The sequence below is a fragment of the Aquarana catesbeiana genome, linkage group LG09 (assembly GCF_042186555.1).
Source record: "Aquarana catesbeiana isolate 2022-GZ linkage group LG09, ASM4218655v1, whole genome shotgun sequence".
NCBI lineage: Eukaryota > Metazoa > Chordata > Amphibia > Anura > Ranidae > Aquarana > Aquarana catesbeiana.
Genome location: NC_133332.1, coordinates 15,496,487 through 15,507,829, shown reverse-complemented (window position 1 = coordinate 15,507,829; position 11,343 = coordinate 15,496,487). Strand labels below are relative to the sequence as shown.

Below are 11,343 nucleotides of genomic sequence, written 5' to 3'. Positions count from 1 at the left end.
GCGGACATCTTTATACACCCACCGAAGTCTTATATTTCACATTATTTTTTACAAATAATCTGATTTTATATAGTGATATACAGAATTTAGATATCTGTGACATTGTTTTGATTTTAATTGTTAAAAGCAGCGGTGTTCTGTCAGATCAGGTTTGGCACTGCTGATAAAAAATATCTTCAAAACAATGTCACGGATTTCTAAGTCCTGTATATCACTATATAAGATCAGATTATATGTAATAAAAATTGTGAAATGTAAGACATCGGTGGGTGTACAAATGTGTCCGCTTGCCTCCTTTTGACTATAGGCTTATTGGGGCCGAGTGCGGGGTGTACCAAGATGGCCGCGACCAAACTTCTTTCCGCGACGGATTATTTCGGTCACTATGGAGACGGAGTACAGGTGCACGGCTCGTTCCGGGATGCTGGGTGTTGTAGTCTCTGTGCTCGGTGAGGGGCCCTTGGGGGGCTCTCAGGCTTCATTCTGGGGGGAGGGAGGGGGGGGGGGTCTGTATGGACTTGTCATGGTGGTCCTCATCCCCGGACATTCCTGTGTTTATATTCTGTACCCCTCTGAGGAGATTTCACCTCACTTCCTGTCCTGGGGACACCTCCTGAGGAGAAGACATCTCCATCCATACAGAACAAGACCAATACTATAGAACGGCCGAGGTCTCCACCAGAGTCCATTATTATGGGGGTCTCTATCAGGTTCTATTATTATGAGGGTCTCTATCAGGTTCTATTATTATGGGGGTCTCTATCAGGTTCTATTATTATGAGGGTCTCTATCGGGTTCTATTATTATGAGGGTCTCTTCTCAGGTTCTATTATTATGAGGGTCTCTATCAGGTTCTATTATTATGGGGGTCTCTATCAGGTTCTATTATTATGAGGGTCTCTATCAGGTTCTATTATTATAGGGGTCTCTATCGGGTTCTATTATTATGGGGGTCTCTATCAGGTTCTATTATTATGAGGGTCTCTATCGGGTTCTATTATTATGGGGGTCTCTATCAGGTTTTATTATTATGAGGGTCTCTATCAGGTTCTATTATTATGAGGGTCTCTATCGGGTTCTATTATTATGGGGGTCTCTATATGTTCTATTATTATGGGGGTCTCTATCGGGTTCTATTATTATGGGGGTCTCTATCAGGTTCTATTATTATGAGGGTCTCTATCGGGTTCTATTATTATGAGGGTCTCTATCAGGTTCTATTATTATGGGGGTCTCTATCAGGTTCTATTATTATGAGGGTCTCTATCAGGTTCTATTATTATGGGGGTCTCTATTAGGTTCTATTATTATGGGGGTCTCTATCAGGTTCTATTATTATGAGGGTCTCTATCAGGTTCTATTATTATGGGGGTCTCTATTAGGTTCTATTATTATGAGGGTCTCTATCGGGTTCTATTATTATGAGGGTCTCTATCAGTTGTGAAGCTGACTGGGTGGATCCATGGTGTGTCGGTTGTTCTTTCCCATGGTGCCCCTTCTATGGGAGGTTCTCACACATCGCAGGAACACATTTATGTCTCGCAGTGACAGTCGCTGTCAGTGGCAGCCCAATGAGGGATCACACCCGCCGTGTTCTGCGTCACTGGAAATTGCTCATGTCTGATTTTCCGTCTCTAGTGCTGCGTTGCCAACATAACACATCGCCATCCATCGTCTTGGTGTGAGTGCCGCCTCAGTCCTGTCCTATGATTACTGTTCACCAGATTCCACCAATCAGTAGCTGATGATTGATGGACGTGATCCATCCAGGACACCATGGCTCCGGTGAGGACCGCTCTCAGCAAGAACCGAGCACCCCATAAATAGGTCACCCAGTGTTTAAGATCCACGTATAAGAAGTCTAATCGAGGCGCCGGACCAAAGGTCCAAGAGCCCCAAATCTTTTCACGTTATTGTTCACCCATAACAAGACAAGATGGACGGCCAATGCGTTTTGGGGGCTAAACGTTTTCCTCCTTCAGGGCTCAGATCTTATATGTAGCTTGGACATCACTGAGCATCAGCTGGGTGCTCCGGGGCCACAACTGATTGACACAAATCATCATTGTTTTGCTAGAAAATTACTTAGAAACATTATGTGTATTTTTTTTTTAAAGCAGAGGCCCTAGGGAATAAAATGGTGGGCGTTGCAATTTTTTTATGTTATGTTGCATCAATATTTAATGAAAAAAACACTATTTATACCAGTTTTTTTGTAAAATATAGAAGATGATGTTATGCCGAGTAAAAAGATACCTAACATGTCGCACTTTAAAATTGCGCACGTTCGTCTAATGACGACAAAGACGCTACTTAGAAATCTCTATAGGCGACACCTAGAAAATTATTACAGGTTATCAGTTTGGAGTTACAGAGGAGGTCTATCACTAGAATTATTGCTCTCACTATTACAGTCGCAGCGATACCTCACATGTGTGGTGCGAACACCGGCCTACGTATGCGTTCGCTTCTGCGCGTGAGCACGGGGGGGATGGGGGCACCTTACTTTTTTTTTTTTTTTTTTTTACATTGTCCCTTTATTTATTTTTTTTTTTATTTTTTGACCACTTTATTTTCTTTCACAAGAAATGTAAATATCCATTGTGATAGAAATAAGGCATGACAGGTCCTCTTTATAGAGACATCTGGGGTCTATAAGACCCCCACATCTCTCCTCTACCCTGGAAAGTATCAGATCAAAGAAAAGAAAATACATTGATCTCTGCTTTCCAGAAAAAAATAAATGTCAGTGTTTACATCTGCCAGAACCGGAAGTGACATCACGGCGTCCCTTCTGGCCTCCCAGGAGCATAGAGATGGCTGGGGACCATTTGGTCCAATGCCAGCTCTATGGTAATCCAATGGCACTGCTGGATAGGATTCCAGGCTCCCCGATTTCACAGGATAGTTTCCGGCAGGAGAGGACTCCCCCCCCCCCCCCCCCCCGCTTCCCATTAAAAGCAATCCAGCGGCTAATTAGCTACTAGGATGGCTTTTACAACACAGAGAGTCGCTGGCTGAAAAATAAAGACAGCGGGATAATGCCTGTTAGCTGCACCCATCATCCCGATATAACCAGTGAAAGTCCAGGACGTCCGCCCGTCGGGAGGAGGTTAAAGAGGAACTCTTCCCTCATTACAAATACACTATATTACCAAAAGTATTGGGACGCCTGCCTTCTCACACACACATGAACTTTAATGGTATCCCAGTCTTAGTCCGGAGGGTTCAATATTGAGTTGGCCCACCCTTTGCAACTATAACAGCTTCAACTCTTCTGGGAAGGCCGTCCACAAGGTTTAGGAGTGTGTCTATGGGAATGTTTGACCATTCTTCCAGAAGCCCATTTGTGAGGTCAGGCACTGATGTTGGACGAGAAGGCCCGGCTCGCAGTCTCCGCTCTAATTCATCTCAAAGGTGTTCTATCGGGTTGAGGTCATAATTCTGTGCAGCTGCAAAGGGTGGGCCAACTCAATATTGAACCCTACGGACTAAGACTGGGATGTCATTAAAGTTCATGTGTGTGTAAAGGCAGGCGTCCCAATACTTTTGGTAATATAGTGTAAGATAACAAAAGGCCTGTGTAGAAGTGATTAGTAATTGTTTGTTTTTCTTTTCCTCTTCAGTCATATCACAGCGGCCATTTTTACTTCTGGAACATGTGACAGGAAGTTCCCAGGATACATCCATGATCCCGGGGTGACAACACTCAAAATTCCAGTAATTGTAAGTAAAAGAAAACAATGTATCATATCAGTATGTGGCGCTGTATGGGGGGAAAAGTCCACCCTAATGCTGGGTTTACACTGATGTGATGTGGGAAACGCAGAGGAATCATTGCATTTTCCGCATAGCAATCGCACTCTGTTCATGGCATCTGCTGCGGGTGGCAATTAAAACTTAACGATGCCCCAAAAGCAGGTCGCAGAAAGCGGTGCGTTTGCTAAAATCGTATCGCTTGGGTACGAACTCCCATGCGACCCGATTCCAGTGCAGCAAAAAAAAAAAAAGGTACCAGCGCCTTTTTTGTACTGATGCAGTGCGATTTGAGCCATATGAAATGATGGGCTCCAATCACACTGCACATAATCACTTGTGATTGGCACAGGAATGCGGTGCGATTCCTGTGTGAATTACATATGATGTAATGAACCCAGCCTAAAGCCGTACTAAACCCAGCCCTCAAATTTTCTACTCGCCTACTCGCATTTTGCGAGTAAAAAATGAGGGCTGTCGAGGAGCTGGGCTGCCTAGGAGCAGGGGTGCGAGCACCGCCGACAGGCTGGGATGAATGGGATCCGTTCTCTCAGAGGAAGAGAGCGTGGAGGAAGAGAGGGGGCGGCCGGATCATCATAGCGGAAGACGTGTGGAGGAAGAGGAGAGCCGGCTTGATCACAGAGCGGGGTTTGCCTGATGTAACAGCTTACATTAGAATTGCAGTCCGCGCCATCACACAGAGCCCCGCCCTCCTGACCCCTCACCTGTGACAGACAGAACGCGCCCTGGCATTGGACCGGCGTTCTGTCTGTCAGAGGTGAGGGGTCAGGAGGGCGGGGCTGTGTGTGACGGCGCGCGGACTGCAATTCTAATGTAAGCTGTTACATCGGACAAACCCCGCTCTGTGATCAAGCCGGCTCTCCTCTTCCTCCACACGTCTTCCGCTATGATGGTCCGGCCGCCCCCTCTGCACAGGTGAGGCTGCAATGATGGACACGGGTGAGGCTGCAATGATGGACACGGGTGAGGCTGCAATGATGGACACGGGTGAGGCTGCAATGATGGACACAGGTGAGGCTGCAATGATGGACACAGGTGAGGCTGCAATGATGGACACAGGTGAGGCTGCAATGATGGACATGGGTGAGGCTGCAATGATGGACACGGGTGAGGCTGCAATGATGGACACGGGTGAGGCTGCAATGATGGACATGGGTGAGGCTGCAATGATGGACACGGGTGAGGCTGCAATGATGGACACGGGTGAGGCTGCAATGATGGACACGGGTGAGGCTGCAATGATGGACACGGGTGAGGCTGCAATGATGGACACGGGTGAGGCTGCAATGATGGACACGGGTGAGGCTGCAATGATGGACACAGGTGAGACACTTCATGGTTAGCCCTGAACTCAATCTGTATCGCACCCCAGATGCCCCTTTTAGGGCAACCATACTACTGATGTGGCGTGAAAATGAAATTGAGTTTGGCACCCCTCCTGTGTTATCATTAATATTTGATGTTTGTGGAGTATCATTCATGGTCCTATGAATATAATCTTTGACATAACTTTGGGGATAGGGGGGTCGTTGAATCCATAGAGTTGGTTGTAATTTTTTGTTCTATTTATGATACAGATCTACCAAATAACATTGTAACAAATAATAACAGTAAGTTTTTAGATTTAAAGTCCTTTAGTTTAACAGGCTGTTCTCTTATGCCCAATTTACCTTGGGCCTCCTACTGGGACCCCCCCCCCCCCGGAGCCCCACCCAACAAAAATTGAATTTTAAACATAAGAAGAGAGAAAAAAAATGGGGAAACAAAACAAGATAGGAATAGGTTAAACTGATTGTAAAGCCTCGCTTTTTAAAAAAATTTTAAAATAATAAACATGTTATACTTGCCTCCTCTGTGCAGTTGGTTTTGCACAGAGCAGCCCCGATTCTCCTCTTCTCGGGTCCCTCTTTGCTGCTCCTGGCCCCTCCCACCTTTGAGTGCCCCTCAGCCAGCAGCTTACTACAGGTTGTCACCCAAGCCGAGTCAGAGCTTCGTGTATCCATTTAGACACAGAACCCCGCCCCCTCTCTCCCCTAATTGGCTGACTGACTTTGACAGCCGCGGGAGCCAATAGCGCCGCTGCTCTGTCTCAGCCAATCAGGAGGAATGTACTGGATGGCTGAGGGGGTCGTGGACTTTTCTGGGGATAAAAGAAGCTCAGGTAGGTAATCGGGAGGTGCTGGGGAGGCTGCTACACACAGAAGGTTTTTTTATCTTAATGCATAGAATGCATTAGGGTAAAAAACCTTCTGCCTTTAAACTCCTTTATTAAAGTACCCCGGGCATGAATGGGTGGAAACTGTGCATAAACATGAGATTCAGGACTGGGTCTAGGGGGGTGCTGTCGTGGGCTGTGCCCCCCCAGGGCTTTAAGAGTGCATCCACTGATCTATGAGGCCCTCTGATAGGAACAGTTGATGTAAGGAGGCACTCTGATTGGTAAATTGATGTAAGAGGGGACCCTGATGGGTACATTGATGTAGGAGGGGACCCTGATGGGTACATTGATGTAGGAGGGGGACCCTGATGGAGACAATGCTTACCTGAACCACATCTTCATCCAGCGATGTGCACGAGAGCAGTGGCTCTCCTGGCTCTCTTCTTCCTCATTGGCTCAGAGAAAGCAGAGGAAGCCATTGCTGTCAGTCATGGCAGTGAGAAGGGAGGGGACACATAGAGCCGGCGTGGGAGCGAGCACGCCTGAGTGTCCCCACAGCAAGCGTTTTGCTTGCTGCCACGCTGCGGGTGCGATCTGTCAGCGATGGTGTATACCGGACACTGCCAATGACAGATCACTGTACCGGCCCGCTGCCAGTACCATGTGATCGCTGTGACCAATCACAGCAGATCATATGACAGTTGTAAACAATGGATGGCTTCCTTTCATGCCATCCATTTTGTACAATTGTGTTGCTTGCTGTGATTGGTCACAGTGATCACATGGTACAGACAGGGTTGATCACAGCACATCTGTGCAACGTGATTACCTGTGGTCAATCACAGCTACTCACAATACTCACTGAATGAATAATTTTCATACAGTAAAAATGGTTGTTTATACCAATGAAATTCATTGGTAGAAGCAATTTTTATGCGCAAAAAATAATAATCACTGATCACTTCCTCAGAGTAGTAGAGTGTTACTATGTTACTATGTTACTATGGTAACACTGTATTGCTCTGGTCACAGTGTGTTAAAAAATCATAATCAAAAGAAAAAAAATGCAATAAAAAACAAAGGAAAAAATATATATTACTTTTTTATTTCCATACTGTCACCAGTCAGTGTCCCCGATCACCGCCACACCAGTTATATGATGAGGCTGTACTGCACTGATCACAGTATGTAAAAAAAAAAATTGTGAAAAAAACATCATTCATTCATCATTATTTTCCAAATAATTGTGACAAAAAAATTACAGCTTCAATAAACTCGCAAAGCATCCTACTAAATACCTTGGACTGTCTACTTTCCAAAAAGGAGTTATTTGTACGGTCCTGGCGTTTTCGGGCCTCAGGAATGATCGATTTTCAGATATACAGTATATATATCATAGTTTGTGGACTTTCCTACAGACTAAATAATATACACTGATTTGTGTTATTTTCACCAAAGAAATGTAGAAGAATACATTTTATCCTAAATTGATGAGGAAAGGTTGCAAAATGTTATAAGAGAAACAAGGAAAAACACATTTTTTTCTAAAATTTTGGTCTTTTATTATTTGTTTATTTAGCAAAAAGTAAAAAAAAAGAACAGTGGTGTTTAAATACCACCAAAAGAAAGCTCTATTTCTGTGAAAAATGTAATATCGTTACATGTTGCATGACCGCGCAATTGTCATTCAAAGTGCGACAGCACTGAGCAGGAATGAGGTGAAGGTGCCCCGATATTGAAGTGGTTACAAAGGAGCCAAATAAGGATGTGATAATAAATGGCTTTATATGATGAATATCCATAAATAAAATATAAAATAGTGGATAATGATATAAAATTTATTATCAATGCCAAAATTTCAATATTTCTGCCAGGGGAGGGCAAACTTTTGAGCACAACTGTACTCCTGATCCCTGCACTCTGCACATTATATACTCCTTACTTCTGCACTCTATATATTGTATACTGCTGACCTTTGCACTCTATACATTATATACTCCTGACCTCTGCACTCTATACATTATATACTGCTGACCTCTGCACTCTATACATTATATACTGCTGACCTCTGCACTCTATACATTATATACTGCTGACCTCTGCACTCTATACATTATATACTCCTTACCTCTGCACTCTATACATTATATACTGCTGACCTCTGCACTCTATACATTATATACTGCTGACCTCTGCACTCTATACATTGTATACTGCTGGTCTCTGCACTCTGCATATCCTATACTCCTTACCACTGCACTCTATACATTATATATTCCTGACCTCTGCACTCTATACATTATATACTCCTTACCTCTGCACTCTATACATTATATACTCCTTACCTCTGCACTCTATACATTATATACTCCTGACCTCTGCACGCTACATAATATACACAATACACTCCTGACCAAGGTGTTAATTGTCTTTATGGTTTCTAATTATTTAATGAAGTTCTCAGGCGGCGTGTCAGTTCTCTGTCTGTATTCTTTGTTCAGAAAAGAAACAAGCACCCCAGGTGGGACTCGAACCCACAATCCCTGACTTAGGATGCCAGTGCCTTATCCGTTAGGCCACCAGGGCTTTGCTTGTGTTTTGCTTTTTTTGTTTGTTTTGGGGGGCGGGGTTTATTATTTTATGAAATGTACAAAATTAGTATCCAACCAATTTTTATCGGAGATAAATCCATAGAATGAAATTATTCTAGGGCTTTGATGGACACCAGAGGTCAGTCAGTGTTCTCTACTGAACCCTAAACCTTCTGATAATTCAGAGGAAGGCTACCCCCCCCCCCCCGGTCATATTATCTCCAAAGGGGGAAAAATTCCTTCCTGACCCCATAAGGCGATCGGATAATCCCTGAATCATCAGTCTAGAGTGTCCAGTTCATCTCCCTGTACATTGCTCAGAATGTAGAGACGGGACCCCAACATCAAGGGCCCACAATCCAGAAGGTCATTTAGAAAGAGGTCTGATCTCAAACTCCACCCCTCCAGGGAGCAACCTACCCCAATCACTGCCAGAGTCACTGCTGCACATACAATTGGCAGGAAATGTGGAGGAGGAGCGGGCTCTGGGGGAGGAGTCTAAATGGCATGCCTTGAACCACTTAAAGTAGAACTATACTCGCCTCCCCTGCCACCCTCGAAATCTTCATTTCACCGTCTTCTAGGTTCCAGATCTTCAGCAATCTTGATTGACTAGTCACGAAGCCAGACTAAGCGCATCCTTTGTACTTTCCTGAGACAAACGATGATAAGAGGAATGCAGGAGACATGCCCCCTCTCCTTCTGCATTCCTCTTGCCGCTGCTTGTCTACAGAGAGTTCCTGTCTCCTTCCTAGCTATGTAGTCAGGCTTGGTGCCCCCACACTTCCCCCAAACAACATACCTAGGAAGGGGATGTCCACTTTTCTCAGCTCTAGGCACTTTCCTGAGACAAATGGTGACAAGAGGAATGCAGAGGACATGCAAAAGGTTTAGAAACAATGCTCTAAGATATGGAAATTACAGGTAAGTCAAACTTCCTCTGATTGCAGCCACTGACAACAATGTTGGGGGTTATTATTGCTGCAATTGATCACTCATGCTGGGGCAATTACTGTCCCCACTAATACCAATGTTGGGGGTTATGGTCAGGCAGGTAAGAAACTTGAATACAGAGTAGAAAGTAGGTCTCTTCTGCATTAAAAATGTCATTTTAAGGTAGGGAGGAGGAGGGGCCTTTCTTGTGGAGTTCACTGGGGAAGAAACATAGCAAGGTGAGGGCAGAAAAAGACCAAGTGATCCATGGAGTCTGCCCCAGCGTCAGATAGTGATTGCACACATATATTGTTAAGGTGTCAGGAAAATTAACTTCTGGGACTGAAACACAAAGCACAGAGAGGTAGATCTCCTCCTACTTGATGGTTTTATTTTTTATCCTCCCTTCATCCTGGTATAAGAGATAAGAAAGATATCGCCCCAGGTGGGACTCGAACCCACAATCCCTGGCCGAGGCCAGTGCCTTAACCATTAGGCCACTGGAGCTTTGCTCTCTATCTATTATCTGTCTGTCTATCACTCACCCCCCCCCCTATATCTATCTATACTTTATCTGTCTATGTATCTAATATCTATATATATTTTATTTTTTATCCATCTAATATCTTTCCATCTCTCACTCACCCCCCCCCCCACCCCCCACCCCCCCTATATCTATCTAGCTAACCCTAAACCTTATGATGATTCAGAGGAAGGCGAAAACCCCCTTTGGTCATATTATCTCCAAAGGGGTAAAATTCCTTCCTGACCCCATAAGGCGATCGGATAATCCCTGAATCATCAGTCTAGAATGTCCATTCACCTGTACATTGCTCAGAATGTAGAGATGGGACCCCAACTGAAGGCCCCACAATCCAGAAGGCCATTTAGAAAGAGGTCTTAATCTCAGACTCCACCCCTCTAGGGAGCAACCTATCCCAATCACTGCCAGTGTCACTGCTGCACATACAATTGGCAGGAAATGTGGAGGAGGAGCGGGCTATGGGGGAGGAGTTTAAATGGCATGCCTTGAACCACTTAAAATGGACCTATACTCGCCTCCCCTCACACCCCCGCCACCCTCAAAATCTTCACCGTCTTCTAGGTTCCAGATCTTCAGCCAACTTGATTGACTAGTCATGAGGTCAGACTGAGCGCAGCCTCAGAACTTTCCTGAGACATTCCTCTTGCCACCACTTGTCTCCGGAGAGTTCCTGTCTCCTTCCTAGCTATGTAGTCAGGCTTGGTGCCCCCACACTTCCCCCAAACAACATGCCTAGGAAGGAGATGTCCACTTTTCTCAGCTCTAGGCACTTTCCTGAGATAAATGGTGACAAGAGGAATGCAGAGGGAATGCCCCCCCATTCCTTCTGCATTCCTCTTGCCGCTGCTTGTCTCAGGAGAGTACCTGTCTAGCTATGTTGTCGGACGGCTGCAGGCGTAGAGGGTGCGCTCAGTCTAAACTCATGGTCAGTCGATCAAGATGGCTGAAGATCTGGAACCTAGAAGACGGAGAGGTGAAGATTTTGAGGGCGGCGGGGGTGTGAGGGGAGGGGAGTATAGTTCCACTTTAAGTGGTTCAAGCCATGCCATTTAGACTCCTCCCTGTATTGTCTGGGTGTGTGGATCTTACAAGTCTGACTTCTTCAAAATTCGCTGTCTTCGTTGGAGCTTTCGGTGGAGCTTTCCGAGTCCACGGTGCAGAGAAAAAAATCCAGGCTCCTCCATTTTTCAGGGACTTCTTTTTTGATGCAGGAAACGTCTTTGCGTTTATTCTCAATCTCTCGTTCTTCATTGGCCAGAAATTCCTCCATATTCATATTTAAATCTTCTGTTTGTTCGAGAATCTGGAAGGAGAAAATAACATTCGTTAGTGTTCCAGAT

General features: G+C 45.0%; 1 long non-coding RNA gene across 3 annotated transcripts in view; it reads left to right on the top strand.

The window, feature by feature from the left end:
* Positions 1–295: 295 nt before the first annotated feature.
* The window catches only part of LOC141107411 (uncharacterized), a 41,666-nt gene continuing 30,618 nt past the window's right edge, over positions 296–11,343 (top strand). For all 3 annotated transcript variants that reach the window (XR_012235891.1, XR_012235890.1, XR_012235889.1), the window contains exons 1-2: positions 296–402; positions 3,627–3,726. This is a non-coding gene — a long non-coding RNA (uncharacterized lncRNA). The remainder of the gene's footprint in view (positions 403–3,626; positions 3,727–11,343) is intronic.